Here is a 12,327-nt window from a genome sequence, read left to right as displayed (position 1 = left end):
TTTGAGAAATTAAATTTCAGAAATTCTGTCCAAATTCTGCAGGTCGCGTATGGAAAAATGTCAAATTTTGCAACGTTTCAATTTCGGCTCTCTATATCCCCAAAATGAAGGTTAGTGTTGTTTATGAACACTGATGATGAAGACTCGGCCATAGAGTGAAATAAAAAGAAATTTGAAATTAAATTTCACCAGAAATTCTGTCCAAATTCTGCAGGTGTATGGAAAAAATGTCAAATTTTGCAGCGTTTCAATTTCGGCTCTCTATATCCCCAAAATGAAGGTTAGTGTTGTTTATGAACGCTGATGATGACGACTCGGCCATAGAGTGAAATAAAAAATTTGAAATTAAATTTCACCAGAAATTCTGTCCAAATTCTGCAGGTCGCGTATGGAAAAAATGTCAAATTTTGCAACGTTTCAATTTCGGCTCTCTATATCCCCAAAATAAAAGGTTAGTGTTGTTTATGAACGCTGATGATGAAGACTCGGCCATGGAAGTGAAATAAAAAGAAATTTGAGGAAATTAAATTTCACCAGAAATTCTGTACCAAATTCTGCAGGTCGCGTATGGAAAAATGTCAAATTTTTGCAACGTTTCAATTTCGGCTCTCTATATCCCCAAAATGAAGGTTAGTGTTGTTTATGAACACTGATGATGAAGACTCGGCCATAGAGTGAAATAAAAGAAATTTGAAATTAAATTTCACCAGAAATTCTGTCAAATTCTGCAGGTCAGCGTATGGAAAAAATGTCAAATTTTGCAACGTTTCAATTTCGGCTCTCTATATCCCCAAAATGAAGGTTAGTGTTGTTTATGAACACTGATGATGAAGACTCGGCCATAGAGTGAAATAAAAAGAAATTTGAAATTAAATTTCACCAGAAATTCTGTCAAATTCTGCAGGTCGGCATATGGAAAAAATGTCAAATTTTGCAACGTTTCAATTTCGCTCTCTATATCCCCAAAATGAAGGTTAGTGTTGTTTATGAACGCTGATGATGAAGACTCGGCCATTGAGTGAAATAAAAAGAAATTTGAGAAATTAAATTTCAGAAATTCTGTCCAAATTCTGCAGGTCAGCGTATGGAAAAATGTCAAATTTTGCAACGTTTCAATTTCGGCTCTCTATATCCCCAAAATGAAGGTTAGTGTTGTTTATGAACGCTGATGATGAAGACTCGGCCATAGAGTGAAATAAAAGAAATTTGAGAAATTAAATTTCACCAGAAATTCTGTCCAAATTCTGCAGGTCGCGTATGGAAAAAATGTCAAATTTTGCAACGTTTCAATTTCGGCTCTCTTTATCCCCAAAATGAAGGTTAGTGTTGTTTATGAACGCTGATGATGGAGACTCGGCCATAGAGTGAAATAAAAAAGAAATTTGAGAAATTAAATTTCAGAAATTCTGTGTCAAATTCTGTAGGTCCGCGTATGGAAAAAATGTCAAATTTTTGCAACGTTTCAATTTCGGCTCTCTATATCCCCAAAATGAGTTAGTGTTGTTTATGAACGCTGATGATGAAGACTCGGCCATGGGAGTGAAATAAAAGAAATTTGAGGAAATTAAATTTCACCAGAAATTGTCCAAATTCTGCAGGTCCGCGTATGGAAAAAATGTCAAATTTTGCAGCGTTTCAATTTCGGCTCTCTATATCCCCAAAATGAAGGTTAGTGTTGTTTATGAACGCTGATGATGAAGACTCGGCCATAGAGTGAAAATAAAAAAATTTGAGAAATTAAATTTCACCAGAAATTCTGTCCAAATTCTGTATGCGTATGGAAAAAATGTCAAATTTTGCAATGTTTCAATTTCGGCTCTCTATATCCCCAAAATGAAGGTTAGTGTTGTTTTATGAACGCTGATGATGGAGACTCAGCCATAGAAGTGAAATAAAGAAATTTGAGGAAATTAAATTTCACCAGAAATTCTGTCAAATTCTGCAGGTCGCGTATGGAAAAATGTCAAATTTTGCAACGTTTCAATTTCACTCTCTATATCCCCAAAATGAAGGTTAGTGTTGTTTATGAACTGATGATGACGACTCGGCCATAGGAAGTGAAATAAAAAGAAATTTGAAATTAAATTTCTGAAATTCTGTCCAAATTCTGCCAGGTCAGCGTATGGAAAAATGTCTCCAAATTTTGCAACGTTTCAATTTCAGCTCTCTATATCCCCAAAATGAAGGTTAGTGTTGTTTATGAACTGATGAAGAGACTCGGCCATAGAGTGAAATAAAATGAAATTTGAAATTAAATTTCAGAAATTCTGTCCAAATTCTGCAGGTCAATATGGAAAAAATGTCAAATTTTGCAGCGTTTCAATTTCGGCTCTCTATATCCCCAAAATGAAGGTTAGTGTTGTTTATGAACGCTGATGATGGACGACTCGGCCATGAAGAGTGAAATAAAAAGAAATTTGAAATTAAATTTCTGAAATTCTGTCCAAATTCTGCAGGTGTATGGAAAAAATGTCAAATTTTGCAACGTTTCAATTTCGGCTCTCTATATCACCCAAAATGAGGTTGATGGTGTTGTTTATGAACGGCTGATGATGGAGACTCAGCCATAGAGTGAAATAAAAATTTGAGGAAATTAAATTTCACCAGAAATTCTCTCCAAATTCTGCGGTCCGCGTATGGAAAAAATGTCAAATTTTGCAACGTTTCAATTTCGGCTCTCTATATCCCCAAAATGAAGGTTAGTGTTGTTTATGAACGCTGATGATGGAGACTCGACCATAGAGTGAAATAAAGAAATTTGAGGAAATTAAATTTACCAGAAATTCTGTCAAATTCTGCAGGTCAGCGTATGGAAAAAATGTCAAATTTTGCAACGTTTCAATTTCAGCTCTCTATATCCCCAAAATGAAGGTTAGTGTTGTTTATGAAGGCTGATGATGGAGACTCGGCCATAGAGTGAAATAAAAGAAATTTGAGGGAAATTAAATTTCACCCAGAAATTCTGTCCAAATTCTGCAGGTCACGTATGGAAAAAATGTAAATTTTGCAACGTTTCAATTTCAGCTCTCTATATCCCAAAATGAAGGTTAGTGTTGTTTATGAAGCTGATGATGGAGACTCAGCAATAGAGTGAAATAAAAAGAAATTTGAGAAATTAAATTTCAGAAATTCTGTCCAAATTCTGCAGGTCCGCATTATGGAAAAATGTCAAATTTTGCAACATTTTCAATTTCGGCTCTCTATATCCCCAAAATGAAGGTTAGTGTTGTTTATGAACGCTGATGATGGAGACTCAGCCATAAGTGAAATAAAAGAAATTTGAGAAATTAAATTTCACCAGAAATTCTGTCCAAATTTTGTATGGAAAAAATATCAAATTTGCAACATTTCAATTTCAGCTCTCTATATCCCCAAAATGAAGGTTAGTGTTGTTTATGAACTCTGATGAAGACTTGCCATAGAGTGAAATAAAAGAAATTTTAGAAATTAAATTTCAGAAATTCTGTCCAAATTCTGCAGGTCATTATGGAAAAAATGTCAAATTTTGCAACATTTCAATTTCGGCTCTCTATATCCCAAAATGAAGGTTAGTGTTGTTTATGAACGCTGATGATGGAACTTGGCCATAGAGTGAAATAAAAGAAATTTGAGAAATTAAATTTCACAGAAATTCTGTCAAAATTCTACCAGGCGTTGTTATGGAAAAATGTCAGAATTTTGCAACGTTTCAATTTCAGCTCTCTATATCCCCAAAATGAAGGTTAGTGTTGTTTATGAACGCTGATGAAGACGACTCGGCCATAGAGTGAAATAAAAAGAAATTTGAGAAATTAAATTTCACCAGAAATTCTGTCCAAATTCTGCAGGAATCGTATGGAAAAAATGTCAAATTTGCAACGTTTCAATTTCGGCTCTCTATATCCCCAAAATGAAGGTTAGTGTTGTTTATGAACGCTGATGATGGAGACTCAACCATAGAGAGTGAAATAAAAGAAATTTGAAATTAAATTTCACCAGAAATTCTGTCAAATTCTGTGAGTCCAGCATTATGGAAAAAATGTCAAATTTGCAACGTTTCAATTTCGGCTCTCTATCCCCAAAATGAAGGTTAGTGTTGTTTATGAACGCTGATGAAGAAGACTCGGCCATTGGTGAAATAAAAATTAAATTTGAAATTAAATTTCACCAGAAATTCTGTCCAAATTCTGCAGGTGGAAATGGAAAAATGTCAAATTTTGCAACATTCAATTTCAGCTCTCTATATCCCCAAAATGAAAGTTAGTGTTGTTTATGAACGCTGATGATGGAGAACTCAGCCATAAGAGTGAAATAAAAAGAAATTTGAGAAATTAAATTTCTGAGAAATTCTGTAAAATTCTGCAGATCGCGTGTGGAAAAATGTCAAATTTTGCCAATGTTTCAATTTCGGCTCTCTATATCCCCAAAATGAAGAGTTAGTGTTGTTTATGATTGCTGATGATGAGGACTCAGCCATAGAGTGAAATAAAAAGAAATTTGAAATTAAATTTCACAAGAAATTCTGTCCAAATTCTGCAGTCCACGTATGGAAAAAATGTCCAATTTTGCAACGTTTCAATTTCAAGCTCTCTATATCCCAAAATGAAGGTTAGTGTTGTTTATGAACGCTGATGATGAAGACTCGGCCATAGAGTGAAATAAAAAGAAATTTGAGGAAATTAAAATTTCATCAGAAATTCTGTCCAAATTCTGAAGGTCAGTATGGAAAAAATGTCAAAATTTTGCAATGTTTTCAATTTCAGCTCTCTATAATCCCAAAAATGAAGGTTAGTGTTGTTTTATGAACCTGATGATGAAGACTCGGCCATAGAGTGAAATAAAAAGAAATTTGAGAAATTAAATTTCCAAAATTCTGTCCAAATTCTGCAGGTCAGCGTATGGAAAAATGTCAAATTTTGCAACGTTTCAATTTCAGCTCTCTATATCCACAAAATGAAGGTTAGTGTTGTTTATGAACGCTGATGAAGAAGACTCGGCCATGGAAGTGAAATAAAAGAAATTTGAGGAAATTAAATTTCACCCAGAAATTCTGTCCAAATTCTGCAGGTCAGCGTATGGAAAAATGTCAGAATTTTGCAACGTTTCAATTTCAGCTCTCTATATCCCCAAAATGAAGGTTAAGTGTTGTTTATGAACGCTGATGATGAAGACTCGGCCATACAGTGAAATAAAAAGAAATTTGAGAAATTAAATTTCACCAGAAATTCTGTCCCAAATTTTTGTATGGAAAAAATGTCAAATTTTACAACGTTTCAATTTCGCTCTCTATATCCCCAAAATGAAGGTTAGTGTTGTTTATGAACGCTGATGATGGAACTCAGCCATAGAGTGAAATAAAAAGAAATTTGAGAAATTAAATTTCAGCAGAAATTCTGTCCAAATTCTGCAGGTCCATTATGGAAAAAATGTCAAATTTTGCAACGTTTCAATTTAAGCTCTCTATATCCCCAAAATGAAAGGTTAAGTGTTGTTTATGAACGCTGATGATGAAGACTCGGCCAAAGAGTGAAATAAAAATTTGAGGAAATTAAATTTCAGAAATTCTGTCAAATTCTGCGGGTGATATGGAAAAAATGTCAAATTTTTGCAACGTTTCAATTTCAGCTCTCTATATCCCCAAAATGAAGGTTAGTGTTGTTTTATGAACGCTGATGATGAAGACTCAGCCATAGAGTGAAATAAAATAAATTTGAGGAAATTAAAATTTCACCAGAAATTCTGTCCAAATTCTTGTATGGAAAAATGTCAAGATTTTGCAACGTTTCAATTTTCGGCTCTCTATATCCCCAAAATGAAGGTTAGTGTTGTTTATGAACGCTGATGATGAAGACTCAGCCATAGAGTGAAATAAAAAAGAAATTTGAGAAATTAATTTCACCAGAAATTCTGCCCAAATTCTGCAGGTCGCGTATGGAAAAAATTCATTTTGCAACGTTTCAATTTCAGCTCTCTATATCCCCAAAATGAAGGTAAGTGTTGTTTATGAGAACGCTGATGATGGAGACTCGGCCATAAGTGAAATAAAAAGAAATTTGAGAAATTAAATTTCACCAGAAATTCTGTCCAAATTCTGCAGGTCGGCGTATGGAAAAAATGTCAAATTTTGCAACGTTTCAATTTCAGCTCTCTATATCCCCAAAATGAAGTTTAGTGTTGTTGTTTATGACGCTGATGATGAAGACTCGGCCATAGAGTGAAATAAAAAAGAAATTTGAGGAAATTAAATTTCACAGAAATTCTGTCCAAATTCTGCAGGTCGCATTATGGAAAAAATGTCAAATTTTGCAACGTTTCAATTTCGGCTCTCTATGTCCCCAAAATGAAGGTTAGTGTTGTTTATGAACGCTGATGATGGACACTCAGCCATAGAGTGAAATAAAAAAAATTTGAGGAAATTAAATTTCACCAGAAATTCTGTCCAAATTCTGCAGGTCCGCGTATGGAAAAAATGTCAAATTTTGCAACGTTACAATTTCGGCTCTCTATATCCCCAAATGAAGGTTGGTTGTTGTTTATGCAACGTTTCCAATTTGCTCTCTATGATGAAGGTTCGGCCATGAATGTTGATGATGAAATAAATAAGAAATTTGAAATTAAATTTCACCAGAAATTCTGTCCAAATTCTGCAGGTCCATGGAAAAATGTCAAATTTTGCAACGTTTCAATTTCAGCTCTCTATATCCCAAAATGAAGGTTAGTGTTGTTTATGAACATGATGATGGCGACTCGGCCATAGAGTGAAATAAAAAGAAATTTGAAATTAAATTTCAGAAATTCTGTCCAAATTCTGCAGGTCCACGTATGGAAAAAATGTCAAATTTTCAACGTTTCAATTTCAGCTCTCTATATCCCCAAAATGAAGGTTAGTGTTGTTTATGAACGCTGATGATGGAACTTCGACCATTGAGTGAAATAAAAAGAAATTTGAAATTAAATTTCACCAGAAATTCTGTCCAAATTCTGGAGGTCCATTAATGCGGAAAAATGTCAAATTTTGCAACATTTCAATTTCGGCTCTCTATATCCCCAAAATGAAGGTTAGTGTTGTTTATGAACGCTGAAGACGACGACTCGGCCATAGAGTGAAATAAAAGAAATTTGAGGAAATTAAATTTCTGAGAAATTCTCATCCCAAATTCTGAGGTCCAGCGTATGGAAAAAATGTCCAAATTTGCAACGTACAATTTAGGCTCTCTATATCCCCAAAATGAAGGTTAGTGTTGTTTATGAACGCCTTGATGATGGAGACTCAGCCATAGAGTGAAATAAAGAAATTTGAGAAATTAAATTCACCGAAATTCTGTCCAAATTTTGCTCGCATATGGAAAAATGTTAAATTTTGCAGCGTTTCAATTTCGGCTCTCTATATCCCCAAAATGAGTTAGTGTTGTTTATGAACTGATGATGGAGACCTTGCCAGAGTGAAATAAAAGAAATTTGAAATTAAATTTCTGAAATTCTATCCCAAATTCTGCAGATCATATTATGGAAAAAATGTCAAATTTTGCAACGTTTCAATTTCGGCTCTCTCTATATCCCCAAAATGAAGGTTAGTGTTGTTTATGAACGCTGATGATGAGAACTCGGCCATAGAGTGAAATAAAAATGAAATTTGAAATTAAATTTCCAGAAATTCTATCCAAATTTTGGCGTTTGGAAAAAATGTCAAATTTTGCAACGTTTCAATTTCGGCTCTCTATATCCCCAAAATGAAGGTTGGTGTTGTTTATGAACGCTGATGAAGATGACTCGGCATAAGGTGAAATAAAAAGAAATTTGAGAAATTAAATTTCACAGAAATTCTGTCAAATTCTGCAGGTCCGCAATGTCAAATTTACAACGTTACAATTTCGGCTCTCTATATCTAGTGAAGGTTAGTGTGTTGTTTATGAACGCTGATGATGAAGACTCGACAGAGTGAAATAAAGGAAATTTGAGGAAATTAAATTTCTCAGAAATTCTGTCAGAATTTTGTATGGAAAAAATGTCAAATTTTGGCGTTTCAATTTCGACTCTCTATATCCCCAAAATGAGGTTGGTGTTGTTTATGAACGCTAATGAAGACGACTCCGCCATAGAGTGAAATAAAAAGAAATTTGAAATTCATTTCACCAGAAATTCTGTCAAATTCTGCAAGTCCGCGTATGGAAAAAATGTCAAATTTTGCAACGTTTCAATTTCGGCTCTCTATATCCCCAAAATGAAGGTTAGTGTTGTTTATGAAAGCTGATGATGAAGACTCGGCCATAGAGTGAAATAAAAAGAAATTTGAGGAAATTAAATTTCACCAGAAATTCTGTCCAAATTCTGCAGGTCTGCGTATGGAAAAAATGTCAAATTTTGCAACGTTTCAATTTCGGCTCTCTATATCCCCAAAATGAAGGTTAGTGTTGTTTATGAACGCTGATGATGAGAGACTCGGCCATAGAGTGAAATAAAAAGAAATTTGAGGAAATTAAATTTCACCAGAAATTCTGTCCAAATTCTGCAGGTCGCGTATGGAAAAAATGTCAAATTTTGCAACGTTTCAATTTCGGCTCTCTATATCCCCAAAATGAAGGTTAGTGTTGTTTATGAACGCTGATGATGAAGACTCGGCCATAGAGTGAAATAAAAAGAAATTTGAGGAAATTAAATTTCACCAGAAATTCTGTCCAAATTCTGCAGGTCGCATGTATGGAAAAAATGTCAAATTTTGCAACGTTTCAATTTCGGCTCTCTATATCCCCAAAATGAAGGTTAGTGTTGTTTATGAACGCTGATGATGAGAGACTCGGCCATAGAGTGAAATAAAAAGAAATTTGAGGAAATTAAATTTCACCAGAAATTCTGTCCAAATTCTGCAGGTCCGCGTATGAAAAAATGTCAAATTTTGCAACGTTTCAATTTCGGCTCTCTATATCCCCAAAATGAAGGTTAGTGTTGTTTATGAACGCTGATGATGAAGACTCGGCCATAGAGTGAAATAAAAAGAAATTTGAGGAAATTAAATTTCACCAGAAATTCTGTCCAAATTCTGCAGGTCCGCGTATGGAAAAAATGTCAAATTTTGCAAATTTCAATTTCGGCTCTTTATACCCCCAAAATAAAGGTTAGTGTTGTTTATGAACGCTGATAATGAAGACTCGACCATAGAGTGAAATAAAAAGAAATTTGAGGAAATTAAATTTCACCAGAAATTCTGTCCAAATTTTTAGGTGGATGGAAAAAATGTCAAATTTGCAACGTTTCAATTTCGGCTCTCTATATCCCAAAATGAAGGTTAGTGTTGTTTATGAACGCTGATGATGAAGACTCGGCCATAGAGTGAAATAAAAAGAAATTTGAGGAAATTAAATTTCACCAGAAATTCTGTCCAAATTCTGCAGGTCCGCGTATGGAAAAAATGTCAAATTTTGCAACGTTTCAATTTCGGCTCTCTATATCCCCAAAATGAAGGTTAGTGTTGTTTATGAACGCTGATGATGAAGACTCGGCCATAGAGTGAAAATAAAAGAAATTTGAGGAAATTAAATTTCACCAGAAATTCTGTCCAAATTCTGCAGGTCCGCGTATGGAAAAAATGTCAAATTTTGCAACGTTTCAATTTCGGCTCTCTATATCCCCAAAATGAAGGTTAGTGTTGTTTATGAACGCTGATGATGAAGACTCGGCCATAGAGTGAAATAAAAAGAAATATGAGGAAATTAAATTTCACCAGAAATTCTGTCCAAATTCTGCAGGTCCGTATGGAAAAAATGTCAAATTTTGCAACGTTTCAATTTCGGCTCTCTATATCCCCAAAATGAAGGTTAGTGTTGTTTATGAACGCTGATGATGGAGACTCGGCCATAGAGTGAAATAAAAAGAAATTTGAGGAAATTAAATTTCACCAGAAATTCTGTCCAAATTCTGCAGGTCGCGTATGGAAAAAATGTCAAATTTTGCAACGTTTCAATTTCGGCTCTCTATATCCCCAAAATGAAGGTTAGTGTTGTTTATGAACGCTGATGATGGAGACTCGGCCATAGAGTGAAATAAAAAGAAATTTGAGGAAATTAAATTTCACCAGAAATTCTGTCCAAATTCTGCAGGTCCGCGTATGGAAAAAATGTCAAATTTTGCAACGTTTCAATTTCGGCTCTCTATATCCCCAAAATGAAGGTTAGTGTTGTTTATGAACGCTGATGATGAAGACTCGGCCATAGAGTGAAATAAAAAGAAATTTGAGGAAATTAAATTTCACCAGAAATTCTGTCCAAATTCTGCAGGTCCGCGTATGGAAAAAATGTCAAATTTTGCAACGTTTCAATTTCGGCTCTCTATATCCCCAAAATGAAGGTTAGTGTTGTTTATGAACGCTGATGATGAAGACTCGGCCATAGAGTGAAATAAAAAGAAATTTGAGGAAATTAAATTTCACCAGAAATTCTGTCCAAATTCTGCAGGTCCGCGTATGGAAAAAATGTCAAATTTTGCAACGTTTCAATTTCGGCTCTCTATATCCCCAAAATGAAGGTTAGTGTTGTTTATGAACGCTGATGATGAAGACTCGGCCATAGAGTGAAATAAAAAGAAATTTGAGGAAATTAAATTTCACCAGAAATTCTGTCCAAATTCTGCAGGTCCGTGTATGGAAAAATGTCAAATTTTGCAACGTTTCAATTTCGGCTCTCTATATCCCCAAAATGAAGGTTAGTGTTGTTTATGAACGCTGATGATGGAGACTCGGCCATAGAGTGAAATAAAAAGAAATTTGAGGAAATTAAATTTCACCAGAAATTCTGTCCAAATTCTGCAGGTCCGCGTATGGAAAAAATGTCAAATTTTGCAACGTTTCAATTTCGGCTCTCTATATCCCCAAAATGAAGGTTAGTGTTGTTTATGAACGCTGATGATGAAGACTCGGCCATAGAGTGAAATAAAAAGAAATTTGAGGAAATTAAATTTCACCAGAAATTCTGTCCAAATTCTGCAGGTCCGCGTATGGAAAAAATGTCAAATTTTGCAACGTTTCAATTTCGGCTCTCTATATCCCCAAAATGAAGGTTAGTGTTGTTTATGAACGCTGATGATGGAGACTCGGCCATAGAGTGAAATAAAAGAAATTTGAGGAAATTAAATTTCACCAGAAATTCTGTCCAAATTCTGCAGGTATATGGAAAAAATGTCAAATTTTGCAACGTTTCAATTTCGGCTCTCTATATCCCCAAAATGAAGGTTAGTGTTGTTTATGAACTGCTGATGATGAAGACTCGGCCATAGAGTGAAATAAAAAGAAATTTGAGGAAATTAAATTTCACCAGAAATTCTGTCCAAATTCTGCAGGTCCGCGTATGGAAAAAATGTCAAATTTTGCAACGTTTCAATTTCGGCTCTCTATATCCCCAAAATGAAGGTTAGTGTTGTTTATGAACGCTGATGATGGAGACTCGGCCATAGAGTGAAATAAAAAGAAATTTGAGGAAATTAAATTTCACCAGAAATTCTGTCCAAATTCTGCAGGTCGCGTATGGAAAAAATGTCAAATTTTGCAACGTTTCAATTTCGGCTCTCTATATCCCAAAATGAAGGTTAGTGTTGTTTATGAACGCTGATGAAGAGACCGGCCATAGAGTGAAATAAAAAGAAATTTGGAAATTAAATTTCACCAGAAATTCTGTCCAAAATGTATGGAAAAAATGTCAAATTTTGCAACGTTTCAATTTCGGCTCTATATCCCCAAAATGAAGGTTAGTGTTGTTTATGAACGCTGATGATGAAGACTCGGCCATAGAGTGAAATAAAAAGAAATTTGAGGAAATTAAATTTCACCAGAAATTTTGTCCAAATTCTGCAGGTCCATGTATGGAAAAAATGTCAAATTTTGCAACGTTTCAATTTCGGCTCTCTATATCCCCAAAATGAAGGTTAGTGTTGTTTATGAACGCTGATGATGGAGACTCGGCCATAGAGTGAAATAAAAAGAAATTTGAGGAAATTAAATTTCACCAGAAATTCTGTCCAAATTCTGCAGGTCCGCGTATGGAAAAAATGTCAAATTTTGCAACGTTTCAATTTCAGCTCTCTATATCCCCAAAATGAAGGTTAGTGTTGTTTATGAACGCTGATGATGGAGACTATGATGAACGACTCAGCCATAGAGTGAAATAAAAAGAAATTTGAGGAAATTAAATTTCACCAGAAATTCTGTCCATATTTCGGCTCTCTATATCCCAAAATGAAGGTTAGTGTTGTTTATGAACGCTGATGATGAAGACTCGGCCATTGAGTGAAATAAAAAGAAATTTGAGAAATTAAATTTCACCAGAAATTCTGTCCAAATTCTGCAGGTCCGCGTATGGAAAA

The sequence above is a fragment of the Macrobrachium rosenbergii genome, chromosome 3 (assembly GCF_040412425.1).
Source record: "Macrobrachium rosenbergii isolate ZJJX-2024 chromosome 3, ASM4041242v1, whole genome shotgun sequence".
NCBI lineage: Eukaryota > Metazoa > Arthropoda > Malacostraca > Decapoda > Palaemonidae > Macrobrachium > Macrobrachium rosenbergii.
This window is presented reverse-complemented; position numbering follows the sequence as displayed.